Source organism: Mirounga leonina, unplaced genomic scaffold, assembly GCF_011800145.1.
Source record: "Mirounga leonina isolate KUSES-001 unplaced genomic scaffold, KU_Mleo_1.0 Mir_101529, whole genome shotgun sequence".
NCBI classification, from domain to species: domain Eukaryota; kingdom Metazoa; phylum Chordata; class Mammalia; order Carnivora; family Phocidae; genus Mirounga; species Mirounga leonina.
The window spans coordinates 2,947,495-2,973,558 of record NW_023270143.1 but is presented as its reverse complement, the minus strand read 5'-3'; positions in this window follow the sequence as shown (position 1 = coordinate 2,973,558).

Sequence of the window (26,064 nt, the reverse complement as noted above, 5' to 3'; positions counted from 1 at the left end):
TTCTTGATCAAACCTTCCTCAGTCCCAGTGCAGCGAGACCCTCCTCCAGAAGACCAGTGCAGGCCCCTGCCCACATCATGTCCCTAAAGTCTAGAGTTTTAAAAGTAAATCACAGACCTGTACCTCTGAAACAAATAATACATTATATGTTAAAAAACAAAAAAGAAGAAGATAGTAGGAAGGGAAAAATGAAGGGGGGGGATTCGGAGGGGGAGACGAACCATGAGAGACTATGGACTCTGAGAAAAACTGAGGGTTCTAGAGGGGAGGGGGTGGGGGGGTGGGTTAGCCTGGTGATGGGTATTAAAGAGGGCATGTCCTGAATGGAGCACTGGGTGTTATATGCAAACAATGAATCATGGAACACTACATCAAAAACTAATGATGTAATGTATGGTGATTAACATAACATAATAAAATAAAATTTAAAAAAAGAAATGAAAAAAAAAAGTAAGCAGGCTTGGCTAGAATAGAGCACGGAGGGCACTGTGTTGCTCCTGGAGAGAAGGTAGACAAACAACCTGGAGGCAGACAGTGTGGAAACAGCAATCTGAAAAACTCCTGGGGCACACAGTAAGGAAATAATTAGCTCTTCTTCCAGTGCTTCCCTGAGAGAAGCAAGCCTGGAGACCCCTCCAAGGGGACAAAGAAGCTGACTGGCACCATTTACCTCCCCAGTCCTTCAGCATAAACACAGAGCCACCTGAGGTAAACAGCACAGTGCCTACACTGGTTGCCTAACCTGCTTGTGCCAAGTCCCACACACCAGTTGTCTGGCAGTACTGCCCTTCTTAGTCAATTTTGCTTCAGTCCCAGCACAACAGGCCCCTTCCTCCAGAAATCCCTGCCCACACCATGTTTCATGAATAGAGTTCTGCAGGGCTTCAGTTCTAGTGGAAGTGGTATCAGGTCTCATTTAACAAGCAGACCAGAGCACACTAGTTAAAACTCACCACATTCTGTCAAAGGACCAAATACTGACCATTGCAGAAAAGGAAAACCTCTGCAGGGGACAAGCATGAAGGATACTAGCCAAAATAGAACAGCAGAGTGCATGCAGCACACACCAGACACATGCCCTGAAGCACTAGGCCCTGAACACTATATGAGTTATTCTATATAAAGTCTTTGGTCTCAGGAGCAGGAACCATAACAGGCTTTTCTAACACAAAGAAGAATATGGAGACTTAGACAAAAGGCCAAGATGGAGGAATTCATCCCAAATGAAAGAACAAGATAAGGTAATGGCCAGATATCTAAACATAATAGATAGAGGTAACATGCCTGATGGAGATTTAAAGCAACAATGATAAGGATACATGCTGGGCCTAAGAAAAGAATGGAAGACTTCAGGGAGATCCTTACAACAGAAATAATAGTTACAAAACAATCAGTCAAAAATGAAAAATACGAAAATGGAGATTCAAAACAGACTTGATGCAATGAACACAAGGATGGAAGAATCAGAGGAATGAATAAGTGATATAGAAGATAAAGTAATGGAAAATAATGAAGCTGAACAAAAGAAGGAAATAAAAATTATGGAACATAGGAATAGGCTTATTGTGTCCAGTTAAAACTCTTATTGAGTTTTAACTCGTGTGCTCTGGTCTGTTTGTTAAATGAGGATTCATTTATAGGAATTCAATCACTTCATGAAACATAATAACATTCATATTATAGGAGTCCCAGAAGGAGAAAAGAGAGAAAAGGAGGCAGAAAATGTATTTGAGGAAATGAGAGGTGAAAACTTCCTAATCTGGGGAAGGAAATAGACATCCAAATCCAAGAGGCACACAGAACTCCCATCAAAATAAAAAAAAAGCAGGCAACCTCAAGACATACTGCAATTAAATTTGCAAAATATAGCAATAAAGAAAAAAAATCATAAAAGCAGCAAGACAAAAAAAGTCCCTAGCTTATAATGGAAGACCCATAAGGCTAGCTGCAGATCTCTCAACAGAAATGTGGCACAAACAATGAATCATGGAACACTACATCTAAAACTAATGATGTAATGTATGGGGATTAACATTAGAATAAAAAAATTAAAAAAAATGTGGCAAAGCAGAAAGGAGTGGCATTATACATCCAACGTATTGAATGGGTGGGCAAAATCTGCAGCCAAGAATACTCTATCCAGCAAGTCTATCATTCAGAATGGAAGGAAAGATAAAGAGTTTCCCAGACCAACAAAAACTAAATGAGTTCATGACCACTAAACTGGCACCTCAGGAAATATTAAAGGGGATTCCTTGAGTGGAAAGGAAAGGAAAAAAAAGTGACAAAGACAAGAAAGGAGCAGAGAAAATATCCAGAAACAATGACAAAAGAAGTAATAAAATGGCGCAATTCATACCTATCAATAACTACTCTGCAAGTAAATGGACGTTCCAATTAAAAGACACAGGGTGTCAGAATGGATAAAACAAACAAACAAACAAACAAACAAAAAACACAAGACCCATCTGTATGCTACCTACAGGAGACTCATTTTTGACCTAAAGACACCTGTAGATTGAAAGTGAGGGGATGGAGAAATATTTATCATGCAAATGGACATCAAAAGAAAGCTGGAGTAACAATATTTATATCAGAAAACTAGATTTTAGGGGAGCCTGGGTGGTTCTGTCAGTTAAGCGGCTGCCTTCAGTTCAGGTCATGATCTCAAGGTCCTGGGATTGAGCCCCACATTGGGCTCCCTGCTCAGTGGAGAGTCTGCTTCTCCCTATCCCTCTGCCCCTCACCTCCACTCGTGCTCTCTCTTGTGCGTGCTCTACTTGCTCTCTCTTAAATAAATAAATACAATCTTAAAAAAAAGAAAACTAGATTTTAAAGCAAAGACTGTAACAAGGGATGAAGAAGAGCCCAATATCATAATACATAGGACTATCTAGGTGGAAGAGTTAAGAGAGCAAAGAAGTAGGGGGACCTCGGGTTTTCCTCATCCCTTGAACACAGCTGTATTGAAATCAGATCACTTGGAACACCCAGGAAATTGATCTGAAGATTGGAAGAAGGATCTCCATGGTTGGAAGGAGACATCAAGGCAGGTGCAAGGTGCATGGAAGTGAATTGGGGGAAAGAAAAACTGCCATGCCCCAGAGGGGTGGGAGCCCTTTCCACGGGGAGAGAAAAGGGCGAGAAAAAGAGAAGGGTTGAGTGAGTGTGGCATTGGGTCTACATAAGAAGAAAACCTCTCCAGAACACAGACTTGAGAGCAAGAGAAACTGAATGTGGGGATTATTTGCAGTGTGTGGAGATCAAACTCTGAGGTTTTGGAAGTGTGCAGCTTTTGCTGAAGTGGACCTGTGGTGCATACTCCTGGGGAGAAGGAGGACACTGGCTGGAGAGCACACAAAATGGTGTAGGGATCTCCTGGGTTACATTGGGAGAGAACATTCCCCTTCCTGAAGTACATTTGGAAGAGGATATATTGCCTCTCCAAGGACAAAAGACTCTACAGGCACCAGCAAATGTCCTTCCATCAGCAGGGGAAAGAGGCATGCACAGAAAGTGGATAACCTGGTTGCTACTTTTCCAGGTGTTACACCATAGATTCCATGTACCACACAAACATGGGACTGTTTTTCTTGAAAAGGACACTAGACACAGCACAGCAGGGAGGTTCTACTCCAAAGGGAATGGATGCATGCCATACAGGGTCCTTTAAGATTTGGAGTTTTGTATCCTAGCCATGTGCTAAAGATAAAATTCAGGAGAGCTGTGGTGCCTGGTGCGATGACATCACTTTCCTGTAAGGGCTTCCTGAACAGCGGGTGGGGGGGAGGGGTGACAGAGATGAGAGAGTGATGTGTGTCATTTTCCCCTCCACACCATCACTGTCAGACTTCAGAGAGCAATATAACAGCCTGCAGTAAAGGCAGGAGTCACTTACACCAAACCCTAGTCCCCTGTGCCTGGCAAGTGTATATTTACTGGGGCAGGACTGATTCTGAGCCAGTGCAGTAGGCCTTTCCCCCAGAAGACCAGCACAGTCAGCAACCCTCATGCACCAAGTCTACTGATCATACAGCGTTTCAAAGTGTCATCTTCAGTTCTGATAGAAATAGGACCAGTCTATATTTTTCTTTGTATATTTCTTTATTTTTCCCTCTTTGGAATCAGGCTTATAGTTTTTTGTTTGTTTTTTCATTACCTTTTCTTTTTTTTTTTATCAGACTTCTTTTGTACTTTTCTTTTTCCTTTTTTCCCTTGCCTTTTCTTTGCAGTCAGGCTTATAATTTCTTGATTGTCTGTTAGGTTTTTGTCATTCCTTTTCCTTTTATCTTTTTTTTTTTTGAAACAGACTTTCTTTCTTTCTTTCTTTCTTTCTTTCTTTCTTTCTTTCTTTCTTCTTTTTTCATCTTTCTTTCTTTCCTTCTTTAGTTTTTTTTTTTTCCAGGCATATTTTAACAAATAAATCAAAGCATACCTAGTTAAAGGTCCAAAAAATTCCCTACTGCAAGCAAGGAGGAACTCTGCAGAAGACTGACCAGGCGGAAAAAGCAGCCAAAATGCAATAACAGCGTGAACACAGAATACACAAGAAACACATCCTGAAGTGCCAGGCCCCAAACAGTGTATGATCCCTTTTTTAATATAGCAGTACTCTCAGGTGCAGAAACATAACAAGCTTTCATAACACACAAAAGACAGAAACATAGCCAAAATGACAAGATAAAGGAACTCTCCTCAAATAAATGTCAAAAAGAAATCACAACCAGGGACTTGCTCAAAACAGATATAAACAATATATCTTAACAAGAATTTAGAACAATAGTCATAAGAATACCACCTGGGCTTGAAAGAAGCATAGAAGATACCAGAGAAAACCCTGCAGCAGAGATAAAGGACCTAAAAACTAGTCAGGTTGAAATAAAAAATACTATAACTGAGATGCAAAACAGACTGGATATAAGGACAATGAGGATTGAAGAAGCAGAGGTGAGAATAGGTGATATAGAAGATAAAATCATGGAAAATAATGAAGTTGAAAAAAGAAGGAAAGAGAACTATTAAATCACAAAGGTAGACTTAGGGAAATCAGCAATTCCATAGAGCAGATATTATCTGTATCATAGGAATCCCAAAAGAAGAGAAGGAAAAAAGGGCATAAGGTTTATTTGAACAAATGACAGATGAAAACTTCCTTAATCTGGGGAAGTAAACAGGCATTCAAGTCTAAGAGGCACAGAGAACTCTCATCAAAATAAACAAAAACAGGTCAACACCATAGCATATCATAGTGAAACTTGCAAAATACAAGGATAGAGAGTTCTGTAAGAAGCTTAGGACAAAAGGTTCTTAAACTAAAGGGTAGAAAATAAGGTTAGATGCAGACCTGCTCAGAGAGACCTGGAAGGCCAGAAAGGAATGGAAAGAATAATCAATGTGCTAAATGGGAAACATATGCAGCCAAGAATATTTGATCTAGCAAGGCTGTCATTCAGAACAGAAGGAGAGATAGAGTTTACAAGACAAGCAAAAACTAAGGGAGTTCCTGAACACTAAATAGCTCTTCAAGAAACACTAAAGGGAACCTATTGAATGGGAAAGAGAGAACAAATGCAAAAACACTAAAAAGGAAAAAAGATAATCTATAGGAACAATAACTTTAGAAGTTATACAAAGGTATTAAATTGATATCTTTCAAAAATTACTTAGAATGTAAATGGACTAAATGCTTCAATCAAAAGACACAGGATATAAGAACCAGACCCATCAAAATGCTACTTATAATAGACTAATATTAGACACAAAAACACCTCCAGATTGAAAGTGAGGAGCTGAAGAACAAATTATTATTCTAATTGACATCAAAAAGAAAGACGGAGTAACCATACATATATGAAACAAACTAGACTTTAAACCAAAGACTGTAATAAGAGATAAAGAAGGGTACTATATCATAATAAAGGGGTCTGCCCAACAAGAAGATCTAACAATTGTAAATATTAATGCCCCTAACTTCGGAACAGCCAGATATATAAATCAATTAATAACAAACTTAAACTCATTGTCAAAAATAAAATAATAGTGGGGGACCTTAACACCCCACTCACAGCAATGGACAGATATCTAAGCAAAAGATCAGTAAGGACAGAGTGGCTGTGAATGACACACTGGACCAAATGGACTTAACAACTATATTCAGAGTATTTCATTCTAGAGCAGAAGAATACACATTCTTTTTGATTGAACATAGAACATTCTCCAGAGTAGATCACATACTGGAACACAAATCAGACCTCAACCTGTACAAAAAGATTGAGATCATACCATGCATATTTTCAGACTACAATGCTATAAAACTTGAAGTCAAATACACACACAAAAAAATTGGAAACACCACAAATACATGGAGGTCAAAGAACATTCTGCTAAAGAATGAACGGTTTAACCAAGAAATTAAAGAAGAAATAAAAAAAAGGAAAATGAAAATGCAATAGCCCAAAACCTTTGGGATGCAGCATAGGCAGTTATAAGACAGCAGAATATACCAATACAAGACTTCCTCAAGAAGCAAGAAAAGTCTCAAATACACAATCTAAATGTACACCTACAGGAGCAAATAAAACATAAATCCAGCAGCAGGAGGGAAACAAAAAATAGTAGAGCAGAAATAAATGATATAATTTTTTTTTTAAAGTAGAACAGATCAATGAAACTTGGAGCTGGTTCTTGAAAGAATTAATAAGATTAATAAACCCCTAGCCAGATTTATCAAAAGGAAACGAGAAAGGACCTGAATAAATAAAATCATGATTGAAAGAGGAGAGATCAGAAACAACACCAAAGAAATACAAAAAAATATATAAGAGAATACTATGAAAAATTATATGCCAAAACTTGGACAATCTCGAAGAAATGGGTAAATTCCTGAAAACATATATACTACCAAAACTGAAACAGGAAGAAATATATATCCTGAACAGACTCATAACCAGCAAATAAATTGAATCAGCAATCGAAAACTCCCAACAAACAAGAGTCCAGGGACTAATGGCTTCCCAGGGGAATTCTACCAAGCATTTAAAGAAGAATTAATACATATTCTTCTGAAGCTGTTAAAAAAAAAAAAAAGAAATGGAAGGAAAACTTCCAAACTCATTCACACATATATGAAAGACCCAGAGTTAATATCATCCTCAATGTAGAAAAACTGAGAGGTTTTCCCCCAAGGTCAGGAACAAGTCAGGGATGTCCACTCTCACCACTGTTGTTCAACATTGTACTGGATGTCCTAGCCTCAGCAGTCAGACAACAAAGAGAAATAAAATGCACCCATATTGGCAAAGAATAAGTGAAATATTCACTCTTCACAGAGAATATGATACTCTGTGTAGAAAACCCGGAAAACTCCACCAAAAAATTGCTAGAACTGATACAGGAATTCAGTAAGTCACAGGATATAAAATCCATGCACGGAAATCCATTGCATTTCCATACAGCAATAATGAAGCAGCACAGTGAGAAATCAAGGAATTGATCCCATTTACAATTGCACCAAAACCATAAGATACCTAGGAATAAACCTAACAAAAATGGTGAAAGATCTGTAGTCTGAAAACTATTGAACACTATGAAAGAAATTGCAGAAGACACAAAGAAATGGATTACAAAGTTGTAATCATCAACAGTGCATGGTACTGGCACAAAAACAGACACATAGATCTGGTAGTGGAACAGAATGGAAAACCCAGGAACGGACCCACAACTATATAGTCAACTAATTTTTGACAAAGCAGGAAAGAATATCCAATGGAAAAAAAGCAGTCTTTTCAACAAAAGGTGCTGGAAAATTGGACAGCAACATGATGAAGAATGAAACTGGACCACTTTCTTAAACCATACAGAAAAATAAATGCAAAGTGGATGAAAGACATAAATGTGAGACAAGAATAGATCAAAATCCTAGACAAGATACACTTCTTTATTCACTCATTAGTCAATGGACACTGGGCAGTTACCATAGTTTGGTTATTGTAGATAATGCTGCTATAGACACCAGGGTATCCCTTGAATTAGTACTTTTTTTAAAGTTTAAATTCAATTAGCCAACATATAGTACATCATTAGTTTTTGATGTAGTGTTCAATGATTCATTAGTTGCATATAACACCCAGTGCTCATTGCATCACGTGCCCTCCTTAATGCCCACCACCCAGTTACTCCATCCCGGCACCCTCATCCCCTTCTGCAACCCTAAGTTTGCTTCCCAGAGTCCAGAGTCTCTCATGGTTTTGCCTACCTCTCTGATTTCTTCCCATTCAGTTTCCCTCCCTTCCCCTATGGTTTTCTGTGCTATTCCTTATATTCCACATATGAGTGAAGCCATATGATAATTGTCTTTCATTTCACTTAGCATAATATGCTCCAGTTTCATCCATGTTGATGCAAATGGTAGGTATTCATCCTTCCTGATGGCTGAATAATATTCCATTGTATATATGAACCACATCTTCTTTATCCATTCATCTGTTGAAGGGCATCTCAGCTCCTTCCACAGTTTGGCTATTGTGGACATTGCTGCTATGAAAATTGGGGTGTGTGTGCCCCCCCTTTTTTTTACTACATCTGTATCTTTGGGGTGAATACCCAGTAGAAAAAAATGGGACTATCTAAGAAGGTGATCTAATAGTTTTAAATATTTATTCCCCCAACATGAGATCACCAAAATATATAAGATAATGACAAAAATAAAGGAACTAATTGATAATAATCTTTAACACTGCATTTGCATCAATAGACACATCTTCTAAGCAGAAAATCAGCAATGAAACAATAGCTGTGAATTACACACTGCACCAGATATACTTAACAGATATATTCTAAACATGCCATCCTAAAGCAACAGAATACACATTATTTTCAAGTGCACATAAGATAGTTTCCAGGATAGGTCTCACACCAGGTCACAAATCAGGCCTCAACAAATACACAAAGATTGAGATCATACTATGCATATTTCTAACCATAACACCATGAAACTAGAAATCAATGACAAAAAAAAATTGGAAAGGACACAGATACATTGAGGTGAAACAACATGGTACTAAACAATGAGTGGGTTAATCCAGAAATTAAGAAAGAAATTAAAAAATACCGGGAAAATTTGAAAATGAAAACACAACAATCCAGGACTTCAAGAAAGATGGTGGAGGATTGGTGGACACTAGTTTCACCTGGTCCATGGAATTCAGCTAGACAGCTATCAAATCATTCTGAAAACCTGTGCACTCAACATGAGATCTAAGAAAAAATTGCTACAAGTCTACAAATAGAAAAGCTACCACTTTTTGCAAGGTAGGAGGTACAGAGAAATGATTCTGAGGCAATATATAAGAAGATAAACTGCAGGGGGTGGAAGACTTTGTAAGCTGTCTACTAAAGTGATAAAGCAGCGGAGCTCCAAATCAGAACTTTTAGAAGCCTGCTCCTGTAAGGGATGTCCCTGCTTGAAAGGCACTCAGGTGGCAAAACTGGGCAGAATCCTAGGTGGGACAGTGTGGTCACAAGATCCCCAGGGTCACAGAAAGAATGGGGGTGCCTGAGCACTGCAGAATTCCCAAACATCAGATCAGGTAATCCAGCTGCAATCAGCAAGCACTGGAGTGGGCTTTCAGTTTGGTGTTGCTACAGCGCTCAAACTGTTGCATGACTGGGTGACCACTCTCAGAGCAGGGGCACAGCAAGCAGCAGAACGAAAATGAGACCCTCCTCCTTCCCCCAGGAGGAGAGACATGAATGGGCACTGTAGGAATCCACAGGGTTTTGAGACTCCAGTGGCAGGGGTATGTGCCACAGGAGTCTGCAGAGCTGAGAGACTCAGGCAACAGGGGTGTGCACACACAGGAGTATACAATATTTGGAGACTCAAAGTGGGGTCAAATGCCTAAGATAAAAATGCTTGGTCACAGGCGGGGTGAACACAAAGTGTGGACAGAAACCAGGGAGACAAAAGTGATTGACTGCTTTTCCCTGAGGGCAAACTGAAGAGTGAGAGCCCGGACCTTTCACCATCATGGCTAGAGATTGGGGCATGGCAATTTTTATTTTCAACCTCTAAAGTCGTACGGAAAGCCTTCAGGGAACAAAAGCCACATAGACAATCCAGAGACGCTTACAGTGAGCCTGTGACCCTGGCAAGGGTGGTGCAACTGCACCAGGGCAAAAACACCTAAGAATCAGTGTCTTTGACCCCTCCTCCACAAGACCAGCAGGAAATTCAGGCTAATACCAAATTTACCAATAACACAGAAATGAAAAACTCCAGTGCTAGGTTAAATAGTACATAGATTTGAGTTTTTTTTCTCATGATTCTTTAGGCTTTCAGTTTAAAATTTCTTTTTCTTTTTTTTTTCTCTTTCAACTAGTTTATTTTTCAACTTTTAAAAGTTCTAATGACATTTTCAAAGTGCTGGAACAAACAATCCTAAAATTTGTATGGAATCAGAAAAGACCCCGAATCGCCAAGGAAATGTTGAAAAAGAAAAACAAAGCTGGGGGCATCCCGTTGACTGATTTCAAGCTATATTACAAAGCAGTGATCACCAAGACAGCATGGTACTGGCACAAAAACAGACATATAGACCAATGGAACAGAATAGAAAACCCAGATATGGACCTCCAACTCTATGGTCAACTAATCTTCGACAAAGCAGGAAAAATATGCAATGGAAAAAAGACAGTCTCTTCCATAAATGGTGCTGGGAAAAATTGGACAGCCACATGCAGAAGAATGAAACTCAACCATTCTCTAACACCATACACAAAGATAAAGTCAAAATGGATGAAAGGCCTCAATGTGAGACAGGAATCCATCAAAATCCTAGAGAACATAGACAATAACCTCCTTGACATCAGCCACAGTAACTTCTTTCAACATACATCTCCAAAAGCTAGTGAAACAAATGCAAAAATGAACTTTTGGGACTTCATCAAGATAAAAAGCTTCTGCACAGCAAAGGAAACAGTCAGCAAAACAAAGAGGCAACCCACAGAATGGGAGAAGATATTTGCAAATGACACTACAGATAAAGGGCTGGTACCCAAGATCTATAAAGAACTTCTCAAACTCAATACCTAAAAAAACAAATAAGTCAAAAAATGGGCAGAAGACATGAACAGACACTTCTCTGAAGAAGACATACAAATGGCTAACAGACACATGAAAATATGTTCATCATCATTAGCCATCAGGGAAATTCAAATCAAAACCATCCTGACATACCACCTTACACCAGTTAGAACAGCAAAAATTGAGAAGGTAAGAAACAACAAATGTTGGAGAGGTTGTGGAGAAAGGGGAACTCTCTTACACTGTTGTTGGGAATGCAAGTTGGTACAGCCACTTTGGAAAACAGTGTGGAGGTGCTTCAAAAAATTAAAAATAGAACTACGTTATGGTCCAGCAATTGCACTCCTGGGTATTTACTCCAAATACACAGATGTAATGAAAAGAGAGACCATATGCACCCCAATGTTCATAGCAGCAACGTCTGCAATAGCCAAACTGTGGAAAGAGCCGAGATGCCCTTCAACAGATGAATGGATAAAGAAAATGTGGTCCATATATACAATGGAATATTACTCAGCCATCAGAAAAGATGAATACCCAACTTTTACATCAACATGGATGGGACTGGAGGAGATTATGCTAAGTGAAATAAGTCAAGCAGAGAAAGTCAATTATTGTATGGTTTCACTTATTTGTGGAACATAAGGAATAGTATGGAAGACATTAGGAGAAGGAAGGGAATAATGAAGGGGGGGGATTAGAGGGAGAGATGAACCATGAGAGACTATGGACTCTGAGAAAGAAACAGGGTTTTAGAGGAGTAGGGGGTTGGGTTATCCCGGTGATGGGTATTAAGGAGGCCACGTAGTGTATGGAGCACTGGGTATTATATGAAAGCAACAGATCGTTGATCACCACATCAAAAACTAATTATGTATTGTATGGTGACTAACATAACATAATAAAATAAAATAAAATAAAATTCTTTTTAAATTTTCATTTTTACATTTACATTTTATAGATATATTGTTCATTTTGGGCTCCCTTTCATTGCATTAAAATTTATTTTTTTGTAGAACAGATCACAAAACTAGGACCTGGTTCTTTGAAAGAATTAAGATCAATAAACCCCTAACTAGACTTATCAAAAAGAGAAAGGACTTAAATTAATAAAATCATGAATGAAAGAGGAGAGATCACAACCAACACCATAGAAATACAAACAATTGTAAGAACACATGAGCAACTATATGCCAACAAATTAGGCAATCTGGAAGAAATGGATGCGTTCCTGGAAACATATAAACTACCAAGACTGAAACAAGAAGAAATGGAAAACTTAAACAGACCCATAGTAGCAAGGAAATTGAAGCAGTAATCAAAAATCTCCCAACAAACAAGTGTACAGGGCCAGATGGCTTCCCAGGGGAATTCTACCAAACATTTAAAGAAGAATTAATACCCATTCTTCTGAAGCTGTTTCAAAAAATAGAAAGGGAAAGCAAACTTCCAAACTCGTTCTATGAGGCCAGCATTACCTAATTCATCAAACCAACGATCTCACCAAAAAGGAGAATTACAGACCAATATCCCTGATGAACATGGATCCAAAATTTCTCACCAAGATACATAGACGATAGGATCCAACAGTAAATTGAAGGGATTATTCACCATGACCACATGGGATTTATTCCTGGGCTGCAAGTGTGGTTCAACATCCTCAAATCAATCATTGTGATACACTACATTAATAAAAGAAAGGACAAAAACCAGATGGTCCTCTCAATAGATGCAGAAAAATATTTGACAAAGTACAGCATCCTTTCCTGAGAAAATTCTGCACAGTGTAGGGATAGAAGGAAAATACCTCATTATCATAAAAACCATGAAAAGCCCAGAGCGAATATCATTCTCAAAGGGGAAAAACTAAGAGCTTTACCCCTAAGGTGAAGAACATGGCAGGGATGTCCACTCTCATCACTGTTGTTCAACATAGTACTACAAGTCCTAGCTTCAGCAATCAGACAACAAAAAGAAATAAAAGGCATCTGAATCAGCCAAGGTAAAGTCAAACACTCACTCTTTGCAGATGACATGATATACTACGTGGAAAGCCCAAGAGACTCCACCCCCAAATTGCTAGAATTCATACAGGAAGTCAACAAAGTGGCAGGATTCAAAATCAATGCAAAGAAATCAGTTGAATTTCTATACAGTAACAATGAAACAGAAAAAAGAGAAATTAAGAAATTGATCCTATTTACAACTGCACCGAAAACCATAAGATATCTAGGAATAGACCTAACCAAGAGGTAAAGGGTCTATCCTCTGAAAAATATAGCCAGAGGAATGTTAATGTGGGGGGTTGAGGGATGGGGTAACAGGGTGATGGGCTTTAAGGAGGACACATGATGAAATGAGCATTGGGTATTATATATGACAGATGAATCACTGAACACTAACTCTGAAACTAATAATACACTATATGTTAATTAATTAAATTTAAATGTTTTAAAAAAGAAGAAAAAACAGGGTAACACAACAGTCCCAAACCCTTTCAATGTAGCAAAAAAATAAAAATTCCTAAGAGGGATGTATATAGTAATACATGCCTACCCCAAGATCAAGAAAAATCTCAAATACACAACCAAACCTTATACCTAAAGTAGCCAGAAAAAGAAAAACAAATTAATCCTAAAGCCAGCAGATGCAGGGACATAATAAAGATTGGAGAAGTAATAAATGATATGGAAACTAAAAAATCAATAGAACAGATCAAAGGAACCATGAGCTGATTCGTTGAAAAAAATAATAGATCAATAAACCTGTAGCCAGACTTATGAAAAAGAAAACAGGGAGGAGGAGCAAGATGGCAGAGGAGTAGGAGACCTAAATTTTGTCTGGTCCCAGGAATTCAGCTAGATAGGGATCAATCCATTCTGAACACCTATGTACTCAACAGGAGATAGAAGAAAAGAATAGCAGCAACTCTCTGAGCAGAAAAGCGACCACTTTCTGGAAGGTAGGACATGCGGGGAAGTGAATCCAAGGCAATATTCCGGAAGACAGACGGTGGGGGAGGGGGCCTCCATCAGCCGCTACTGGCAAGTGGTAGAGCAACAGAGCACAAAATCGGAACTTTTAGAAGTCAGCTCTGCTGAGGGACATCGCTCCAGTGGCTAAGCGGGGGGTGGAACTCTCGCTGAGACAGTGAGGTCTCAGGACCCTTGGGGTCACAGTAAGACTGGGGTGCCTGAGGGTGGCAGAGCTCCCAGGTATCGGAGCAGGGAAGCCAGCTGCAGAGACGAAGCCGAGGAATGGGCTCTCAGCTCAGGGTTGCCATAAACCATGATCCACGGCACAGTCGCCACTGCTCTTTCAGCAGGGACCCAACAAGCGGCAGATCCAGGGAGACTCCCCTTCCTCCCCCTGGGAGGAGCAGTGCAGGAGTGCACTGCAGGGAACTGCTGGGTTTGGAGACTCCAAAGGGGCTTCTGTGCCAGAGATAGAAATGCTCGGTCACAGACCGGTTGAGCACAGAGTGCGGGCAGAGACCAGGGAGACGGGAGTGATTGACTGCTTTTCTCTGGGGCGCACTGAGGACTGGGGGCCCAAGTTCTCGGCTCCTCCGGGGTGGAGATTGGGAGGCCGCCATTTTCACTCTCATCCTCCAAAGCTGTACAGAAAGCTTGCAGGGAACAAAAGCTCTCGAGAGCAAACCCGAGCAGATCACTTAGCCCGCCCACGTAAGGGTGGACAATTCCGCCTCTGGCAAAGACATTTGAGAACCACAGAAACAGGCCCCTCCCCCAGAAGATCAGCAAGAACAGCCAGCCAAGACCAAGTTTACCAGTCAATGAGAAGGGCAGAACTCCAGCACTAGGGGAATACCGCACATAGAATTCATTGCTTTTTTCCCATGATTCTTTAGTCTTTCAAAGTTAATTATTTTTTCTAACTTTCTTTTTCTTTTTTTTTTTAATTTTTCTTTTTCCCTTTTTCAACCAACATTTTATCAATCCCTTTTTTTAAAAAAAATCTTTTTTGGAGATGTATCTTGAAAGAAGTTCCTGTGGCCGATGTCAAAGAGGTTACTGCCTATGTTCTCCTCTAGGATTTGGATGGATTCCTGTCTCACATTGAGGTCTTTCATCCACTTTGAGTTTATCTTTGTGAATGGTGTTAGAGAATGGTCGAGTTTCATTCTTCTGCATGTGGCTGTCCAATTTTCCCAGCACCATTTATTGAAGAGACTGTCTTTTTTCCATTGCATGTTTTTTCCTGCTTTGTTGAAGATTATTTGACCATAGAGTTGAGGGTCCATATCTGGGATCTCTATTCTGTTCCATTGGTCTATATGTCTGTTTTTGTGCCAGTATCATGCTGTCTTGGTGATCACAACTTTGTAATATAGCTTGAAATCGGGCAACGTGATGCCCCCAGCTTTGTTTTTCTTTTTCAAAATTTCCTTGGTGATTCGGGGTCTTTTCTGATTCCATGCAAATTTTAGGATTGTTTGTTCCAGCACTTTGAAAAATGTCATTGGAATTTTGATCAGGATGGCACTGAAGGTATAGATTGCTCTGGGTAGCATAGACATTTTAACAATGTTTATTCTTCTGATTCATGAGCATGGAATATTTTTCCATCTTTTTGTGTCTTCTTCAATTTCGTTCATGAGTGTTCTGTAGTTCCTAGAGTATAAATCCTTCACCTCTTTGGTTAGGTTTATTCCGAGGTATCTTATGGTTTCTGGTGCTATTGTAAATGGAATTGTTTCTCTAATTTCTCTTTCTACAGTTGCATTGTTAGTGTATAAGAAAGCAACTGATTTCTGTGCACTGATTTTGTATCCTGCCATGTTACTGAATTCATGTATGAGTTCTAGTAATTTGGGGGTGGAGACTTTTGGGTTTTCCACATAAAGTATCATGTCGTCTGCAAAGAGACAGAGTTTGACTTCTTTTTTGCCAATTTGAATACCTTTTATTTCTTTTTGTTGTCTGATTGCTGTTGCTAGGACTTCTTGTACTATGATGAACAATAGTGGCGAGAGTGGGCATCCTTGACGTGTTCCTGATCTGAAGGGAAAGTCTCTCAGCTTTTCCCCATTGAGGATGATATTCGCTGTGGGTTTTTCATAGATGGATTTTATGAACTTGAGGAATGTTCCCTCTATTCCTATACTCTGAAGAGTTTTAATCAGGAAAGGATGTTGTATTTTGTCAAATGCTTTTTCTGCATCAATAAAGAGGACCATATGGTTCTTCTCCCTCTTCTTATTAATGAGTTCTATCACATTGATTTGCCAGTGTTGAACCACCCTTGCATCCTAGAGATAACTCCCACTGGTCATGGTGGATGATCCTTTTAATGTATTGTTGGATCCTATTAGCTAGGATTTTTTTTTAGGATTTTGGAAACCATATTCATCAGGGATATCAGTCTGAAATTCTCCTTTTTGATGGGGTCTTGCCTGGTTTGGGGATTAAGGTAATGCTGGCCTCATAGAATGAGTTTGGAAGTTTTCCTTCTGTTTCTATTTTTTGAAACAGCTTCAGTAGAATAGGAATTATTTCTTCTTTGAAAGTTTGGTAGAATTCCCCAGGGAATCCATCAGGCCCTGGACTCTTGTTTTTTGGGAGGTTTTTGATCACTGCTTCAATCTCGTTACTGGTTATTGGCCTATTCAGGTTGTGAATTTCTTCCTGTTTCAGTCTTGGCAGCTTATAGATTTCCAGGAGGACCTCCAAGAGCTAGTGAAACAAGAGCAAAAGTGAACTTTTGGGACTTCTTCAAGATAAAAAGCTCCTGCACGGCAAAGGAACTGTCAACAAAACAAAGAGGCAACCCACAGAATTGGAGAAGATATTTGTAAATGACACTACAGATAAAGGGCTGGTATCCAAGATCTATAAAGAACTTCTCAAACTCAACACCCATAAAACAAATAATCAAGTCAAAAAGTGGGCAGAAGAGATGAACAGACACTTCTCTGAAGAAGACATACAAATGGCTAACAGACACATGAAAAAAGGTTAATCATCAATAGCCATCAGGGAAATTCAAATCAAATCCACATTGAGATACCACCTTACACCAGTTAGAATGGCAAAGATGGACAGGGTAAGAAGCAACAAATGTTGGGGAGGTTGTGGAGAAAGGGGAACCCTCTTACACTGTTGGTGGGAATGTAAATTGGTACAGCCACCTTGGAAAGTGTGGAGGTTCCTCAAAAAATTAAAAATAGAACTACCCTATGACCCAGCAATTGCACTCCTGGGTATTAACCCCATAGACACAGATGTACTGAAAAGAAGGGCCATATGCACCCCAATGTTCATAGCAGCAATGTCCACAATAGCCAAACTGTGGAAAGAGCCAAGATGCCCTTCAACAGATGAATGGATAAAGAAGATGTGGTCCATATATACAGTGGAATATTAGCCATCCTAAAGGATGAATACCCAGTTTTTACATCAACATGGGTGGGAGTAGAAGAAATTATGCTAAATGAAATAAATCAAGTAGAGAAAGTCGGTTATCATATGGTTTCACTTATTTGTGGAACATATGGAATAGCATGGAGGACATTAGGAGAAGGAAGGCAAAAATGAGGGGTGGGGAATTGGAAGGAGAGATGAACCATGAGAGACTATGGACTCTGAGAAACAAACAGGGTTTTAGAGGGGAGGGGGAAGGGGGGATTGGTTAGACCGGTGATGGGTATTAAGGAGGGCATGTACAGAAGGGAGCACTGGGTGTTTTATGAAAACAATGGATCGTGGATCCCCACATCAAAAACCAATGATTTATTGTATGGTGACTAACATAACATAATAAAATTCAAAAAAAAATTTTATTGTACTTTTTTAGAGTCATATTTTATCCCTTCATAGTAGTTAAACTTATTTTTGGTACATATATATAAGTTGTTCTCTCTTTAAAAGTTTGGGATACAGTTTCTTCTAACAGACCCCCAAAAACCCAAATATCTTGTGTATGGCTTTGTTCTAGTCTCCTGCCTGATCACATTCTCTCTCTCTTTTTTTTTTATCCTCTTTTTCTTTTTTCAACCAACTTCTTATCTTATCAATTCCTTTTATAAAATCTTCTATAATTTTCATCTTTACAGCCATATTCCATCCCTTCATCATATTTTTCCTTATTTTTGTACATATATAAGTTTTTCTTTCTTTAAAATTTTGGGAGGCACTTTCGTCTAACAGACCAAAATACGCCCAAAATCTAGTCTGTGGCACTGATCTAGGCACCAGCTTGATCATATCTGATAATATTCTGTTTTTTTCTTTCTTTGTTTGTTTTTTATCTTCTTTTTCTTTTTTTTTCTTTTTTCTTTCTTTCCCTTTCTTTTCCCTGGTTTCAGGTCTCTTCTGATTTGTTTAGCATATATTTTTCTGGGATCGTTGTTACCCTGTTAGCATTTTGTTCTCTCATTCATCTATTCTCCTCTGGACAAAATGACAAGACGGATAAAATCACCTCAACAACAACAACAAAAAATCCAAAAATAAAACAAGAGGCAGTACTGAATGCCAGGGACCTATTCAATACAGACATTAGTAAGATGTCGGAATTGGAGTTCAGAATGACGATTTTAAAGGTACTAGCTGGGCTTGAAAAAAGCATTGACGATAGAGAAACCCTCTCTGGAGAAATAAAAGAACTAAAATCTAACCAAGTCAAAATCAAGAAAGTATTAATGAGGTGCAATCAAAAATGGAGATTCTAATTGCTAGGATAAGTGAGGCAGAAGAGACAATTAGTGATATAGAGGACCATTGTTGGAAAATAAAGAAGCTGAGAAAAAGAGAGATAAACTGGATCACGGGGGCAGAATTTGAGAGTTAAGTGATATCATAAGACCAAACAATATTAGAATAATTGGGATCCCAGAAGAAGAAAGAGAGAGGGGGGCAGAAGGTGTATTGGAGCAAATTATAGCAGAGAACTTCCCTAATTTGGGGAAGGAAACAGGCATCAAAATCCAGGAGGCACAGAGAACCTCTCTCAAAATCAGTAAAAATAGGTCAACACCCCGACATCTAAGAGTAAAACTTACGAGTCCAAGAGACAAAGAGAAAATCCTGAAAGCAGCTCGGGAGAAGAGATATGTAACCTACAATGGTAGAAAGATTAGATTGGCAACAGACCTATCCACAGAGACCTGGCAGGCCAGAAAGGACTGGCAAGATATATTCAGAGCACTAAAGGAGAAAAATATGCAGCCAAGAATACTATAGCCAGCTAGGCTGTCATTGAAAATAGAAGGAGAGAAAAAAAGCTTCCAGGACAAACAAAAACTAAAGGAATTTGCAAACACAAAACCAGCCCTGTAAGAAATATTGAAAGGGGTCCTCTAAGCAAAGAGAGAGCCTAAAAGTAACATAGACCAGAAAGGAACACAGACAATATACAATAACAGTCACCTTACAGGCAATACAATGGCATGAAATTCATATCTTTCAATAGTTACCCTGAATGTAAATGCACTAAGTGCCCCAATCAAAAGACACAGGCTATCAGATTGGATAAGAAAACAAGACCCGTCAATATGCTGCCTGCAAGAGACTCATTTTAGACCCAGAGACACCCCCAGATTGAAAGTGAGGTGGTGGAAAACCATTTACCATGCTAATGGGCACCAAAAGAAAGTTGGGGTGGCAATCCTATCAGAGAAATTAGATTTTAAACCAAAGACTATATAAGAGATGAGGAAGGACTCTATATCATATGTAAAGGGTCTATTCAACAAGAAGATCTAACAATTGTAATTATCTATGCCCCTAACATGGGAACAACCAATTGTATAAGCCAATTAATAACAAAAGCAAAGAAACACATCAACAACAATACAATAAGAGTGGGGGACTTTAACACCCCCTTCACTGGAATGGACAGATCATCTGGAAAAGATCAACAAGGAAATAAAGACTTTAAATGACACACTGGACCAAATGGACTTCACAGATATATTCAGAACATTCCATCCCAAAGCAACAGAATACACATTCTTCTCTAGTACCCATGGAACATTCTCCAGAATAGATCACATCCTAGGTCACAAATCAGGTCTCAACTGGTACCAAAAGTTTGGGATTGTTCCCTGCATATTTTCAGACCATAATGCTTTGAAACTAGAACTCAGTCACAAGAGGAAAGTCGGAAAGAATTCAGATACATGGAGGCTAAAGAGCATCCTGCTAAAGAATGAATGGGTCAAGCAGGAAATTAAAGAAGAATTAAAAAAATTCATGGAAACCAATGAAAATGAAAACACAACTGTTCAAAATCTTTGGGATACAGCAAAGGCAGTCCTAAGAGGAAAGTATATTGCAATAGAAGCCTTTCTCAAGAAACAAGAAAGGTCTCAAGTACACAACTTAACCCTACACCTAATGGAGCTGGAGAAAGAACAGCAAATAAAGCTTAAACCCAACAGTAGAAGAGAAATAATAAAGATCAGAGGAGAAATCAATGAAATAGAAACCAAAAGAACAGTAGAACAGATCAATGAAACTAGGAGCTGGTTCTTTGAAAGAATTAACAAGATTGATAAACCCCTGGCCAGACTTATCAAAAAGAAATAAGAAATGACCCAAATAAATAAAATCATGTATGAAAGAGGAGAGATCACAACCAACACCAAAGGAATACAAACAATTATAAGAACATATTATGAGCAACTCTATGCCAGCAAATTAGATAACCTGGAAGAAATGGAGGCATTCCTAGAGATGTATCAACTACCAAAACTGAACCAGGAAGAAATAGAAAACCTGAACAGACTTATAACCACTAAGGAAATTGAAGAAGTCATCAAAAATCTCCCAAAAAACAAAAGCCCAGGGCCAGATGGCTTCCCAGGGGAATTCTACCAAATATTTGAAGAAGAGTTCATACCCATTCTTCTCAAACTATCCAAAAATAGAAATGTAAGGAAAAGTTACAAATTCATTCTATGAGGCCAGGATTACCCTGATACCCAAACCAGAAGAACACACCACTAAAAAAGAGAACAATAGGCCAATATCCTTGAGGGACATGGATGTAAAAATTCTCAATAAAATACTAGCAAATTAAATCCAAACGTTAAATAAAAGAATCATTCACCAAAATCAATTGGAATTTGTTCTGAGCTATAAGTGTGGTTTATTATTTGCAAATAAGTCAACATGATACACCAAATTAATAAAAGAGAGGAAAAGAACCATATGATCCTTTGAATAGATGCAGAAAAAGAAGTTGACAAAGTAAGACATCTATTCATGATAAAAACCCTCAACAAAGTAGGGTTAGAGGGAACATACCTCAACATAATAAAGTCCATATATGAAAATCCCACAGGTTAATATCATCCTCAGTGCGGAAACACCGAGACATTGTCCTCTTTGGTAGGAACAAGAAAGGGATGTCCAATCTAACCACTGTTATTTAAGATAGCATTGGAAATCCTAGCCACAGCAATGAGATAACACAAAGAAATAAAAGGCATCCAAATCAGCAAGGAAGTCAAACTTTCACTATTTCAGATGACATAATACTCTATATAAATAACTCAAAAAGATTCCACCAGAAAGTTCCTAGAACTGATACACGAATTCAGTAATGTTGCAGGATACAAAATCAATGTACTGAAATTGGTTGCATTTCTATATAGCAATAATGAAGCAACAGAAAGAGAAATCAAGTACTCGATCCCATTTACAATTGCACCAAAAACATAAGATACTTAGGAATAAACTTTACCAAAGAAGTGAAAGACCTGTACTCTGCAAACTGGAAAACACCACCCAGGCATCTCTATGAATCTACACATTTAAAGCACTGTAAATGATGGAGAACCAACTGAGGGTTGATGGAAGGATGTGGGTTGGGTATGGGATAGATGGCTGATGGAATTAAAGATGGTACTTGTTGTGATGAGCACTGGGTTTCGTATATAAGTGAGGAATCACTGAATTCTACTCCAGAAATCAGTATTGCACTATGTGTTAATTAAAAACAGAGAGAAAATATAAAAAATATAGCAATCCATAACAAAAGAGCAACAGCAATTTCCACAGAGCTAGAACAAACAATCTTAAAATTTGTATAGAACCACAAGAGACCCTGAAGAGCCAAAACAGAAAAATCACTAATGAAAATGGAAACTGACATACCACAACCTATGGGATACTGCAAAAAAAGTTCTGAGGGGAAATTTATAGCATTAAATGCATATAGTAAGAAATTTGAAATAAGTAAAATGGGGCACCTGGGTGGCTAAGTCAGTTAGGCATCTGCTTTTGGCTCAGGTTGTGGTCCCAGGGTCCTGCTCAGCAGGGAGCCTGTTTCTCCTTCTCCCTTTGCTGCTCCACTTCCTTGTGCTCTCTCACTCTCTGTCAAATAAATAAATAAAATCTTTAAAAAAAAGAAATATGTAAAATGAATAACCTAAGTTTCCATCTCAAGGAAATAAAAAAAAAAGAATAAGCCCAAAGTTAGTAAAAGAAAGGAAATAATAAAGAACAGAATAGAAATAAAGTAATGAAGAAAATCAGTAGAAAATATGAACAAAACTAGAAACAGATTTTTTGAAAACAAAATTGACAATCCTTTAGCTAGACTAAACGGGAAAAAAAGGAGACTCAAAATCAAAAATGAAAGAGGAGGCATTACAATTGACACTAAAGAAATACATAGGATCATATGTTACTAATATAAACAATTATTTGTCAATAACATATATACGCCATAAGAGATGGATAAATTCCTAGAAATACACAACCTATCAAGTCTGAATCAAGAAGAAATAGAAAATCTGAAGAAATCAATAATGAGTAGAGATTGAATCAGTTATCAAAAATGTCCTAACATTGAAAATCCCATGATCAGATGTCTTCACTGGTGAATTCTACCAAACATTTAATGATCAATTAATGGCAGTCTTCAAAATATCCAAAAAATTAAATAGGAGGGAACACTTCCAAACTCATTTTCCAAGGCCAGCATTACCTGGATACAAAAGCCTGAGAAGGACAGTATAAGAAAAGAAAAATATATACCAAATCCTTGATGAATGTATATGTAAAAAGTCTCCACAAAATATTAGTAAATAGTATCCAAGAATACATTAAAATAATTATACATCATGACCAAGTGCAATTTATCCCTACAATGCAAGGATGGTTCAACATAGATAAATAAGGGGAGGAGTTAAATTGGCAGAGGTGTAGGGAATTCTAAGTTTGTATCATCCCTCGAATACAACTGGATATGTATCAAATCATTCTGAACACCCGAGAAATCAATCAGAGATCTGAGGAGAAAAAAATGGTGCAAGTCTACAAGTAGAAAAGTGACCAGTGTTGGAAGTAGGAGTAGCAGAGGCCTCACTCCAGTGTGATATACCTGAGGATACAGTGGAGGGGAGGAAACTTGCTTAAGGAGGCTACTGCAAAGTATTATAAGCATCAGAGTGCAGAATTAGAACTTTTAAGGTGCCTAGGTGGCTTAGAGTTTTAAGCATCTGCTTCAGCTCAGGTCATGATCCCAGGGTCCTGGGATAGAGAGTCCTGCATTGGGCTCCCAGCAGGGAGTCTGCTTCTCCCTCACCCTCTGCCTCTCCACCCTGCTCATGCTCTATCTCAAATAAATAAATAAAATCTTAAAAAAAAAGAACTTTCAGAAGTCAGCTACAGTGGGGGATGTGCCTGACTTAAAGGCATGCAGGTGTTGAAGTGGCATGGAATCATGGACTCCCAGGGGTGACAGTGTGATCTGAGGATCCCCAGGGTGCAGGAGGAATGGTAGGAACCTTAGTGTGGTATTAAAGAGGACACTTTGAACACAGAAAGAGAGACCAAAATTAACAAAGACCAGAAAGGAACAGAAACAATTTATAGAAACAGTGACTTTACAGGTAATACAATGGCATTAAATTCATATCTTTCAATAATGCTCCACATGTAAATGAACTAATGCTCCAATCAAAAGACATAGGGTATTAGAATGGATAAAAACACAAGACTCATTGATATACAGCTTACAAGATACACATTTTTTGACCAAAAACACCTCTAGATTGAAAGTAAGCAGCTGGCGAACCATTTACCATGGTAATGGACATCAAGAGAAAACTGGAGTAGCCATCCTTATATCAGAAAAGCAAGATTTTAAACCAAAGACTGTAATAAGAGTGAAGGACACTATATCATAATACAGGGGTCTATCCAACGAGAAGATCTACCAATTGTAGATATTTATGCCCCTAACTTTGGACCAGCCAAAGGTTTAAATCAATTAATAAAAAACTTAAAGAAACTCATTGATAATGTAGTAATAGTAGGGGACTTGAACACTCCACTCAAAGCAGTGGACAGATCATCTAAGGAGAAGATCATAAAGAAACAAAGGTTTTGAATGACACACTGGTCCAGATGGACTTAACAGATATTAAGAGTATTCATCCTAAAGAAGCAAAATACACATTCTTTTTGAGTGCACAGAGAACATTCTCCAGAATAGATCACATACTGGTTCACAAATTAAGACTTAACCACTACAAAAAGAGAGCATACCATGCAACCATACATATTTTCAGACCATAATGCTATAAAACTTGAAGTCAACCACAAGAGCAGATTTAAAAGGACCATAAATACATGGAAGATAAAGAACATCCTACTAAAGAATGAATGGGAAACTAAAGAAGAACTTAGAAAATACATGGAAGCAAATGAAAATGAAACACAACAGTCCAAAACCTTTGGGAAACAGAAAAGGCGGTCCTAAGAGGGCAGTGTTTAGCAATACAGGACTTCCTCAAGAAGCAAGAAAAGTCTCTAATAAACTAAACTTTCACCTAATGGAGCTGGAAAAAGAACACCCCCCCCCCAAAAAAAAGCCTAAATCCAGCAGTAGAAGATAAATAATAAATATTAGAGCAGAAATCAATGCTATAGAAATAAAAAAAAAAAAAAACCACAAAACAGTAGAACAGATCAACAAAACTAGGAGCTGGTTCTTTGAAAGATTCAACAAAATTGCTAACCCCCTAGCCAGGATAATCCAAAAAGAAAAAACAGAGAAAGAGAGAGAGAGAGAGAAAGGACCCAAATAAATAAAATCATGAATGAAAGAGGAGAGATCACAACATGAAGTAATACAATTATAAAAAGAATATTATGAGCAATTATATTCCAACAAATTAGGCAATATGGAAGAAATGGATAAATTTGTAGAAACATATGAACTACCAAAATTGACACAGGAAGAAATAGATAACCTGAACAGACTCGTTATCAGCAAATAAATTGAATCAGTAATCAAAAATCTCCCCTCAAACAAGAGTCCAGGGCTTAATGGCTTCCCAGCAGATAAATTACTAGAAATATATAACCTACTAAAACTGAGCAGGAAGAAATAGAAAATTTGAACACACCAATTATCAGCAAGGAGATTTAATCAGTTAAAAACAAAAAACAAAAAACAAACACTCCCCCAAAACAAAAGTCCATGGCCAGATGACTAAACAGGTGAATTCTACCAATCATTTAAGTAAGACTTAATACCTATTCTTCTTGAACTGTTCCAGAGAAAAGAAGAATGAAAACTTTCAAATTCATTCTCTATGAGGTAAGTTTCACACTGATATCAAAACCAAATATAGACACCATAAAAAAAAGAGAACTACAACTTCTATGTTCTGATGAACACAGAAGCAAAAATTCTCAACAAAATATTAGCAAACAAAATCCAGCAATATATTAACAAAAGCATTCACCACAATCAAGTTGGATTATTCCTGAGATGCAAGGGTGGTTCAATATTCACAAATCAATCAAGTGATACATTACATCTTTAAGAGAAATGATTAAAATCTTATGATCATTTCAATAGGTACAGAAAAAGCATTTGAGAAAGTACAGCACCCATTCATAATAAAAACCCTCAATAAAATAGGGTTAAGGGAAATGCACCTCAACATAATAAAGGCCATGTATGAAGAACACACATTGAACATCATACGCAATGGT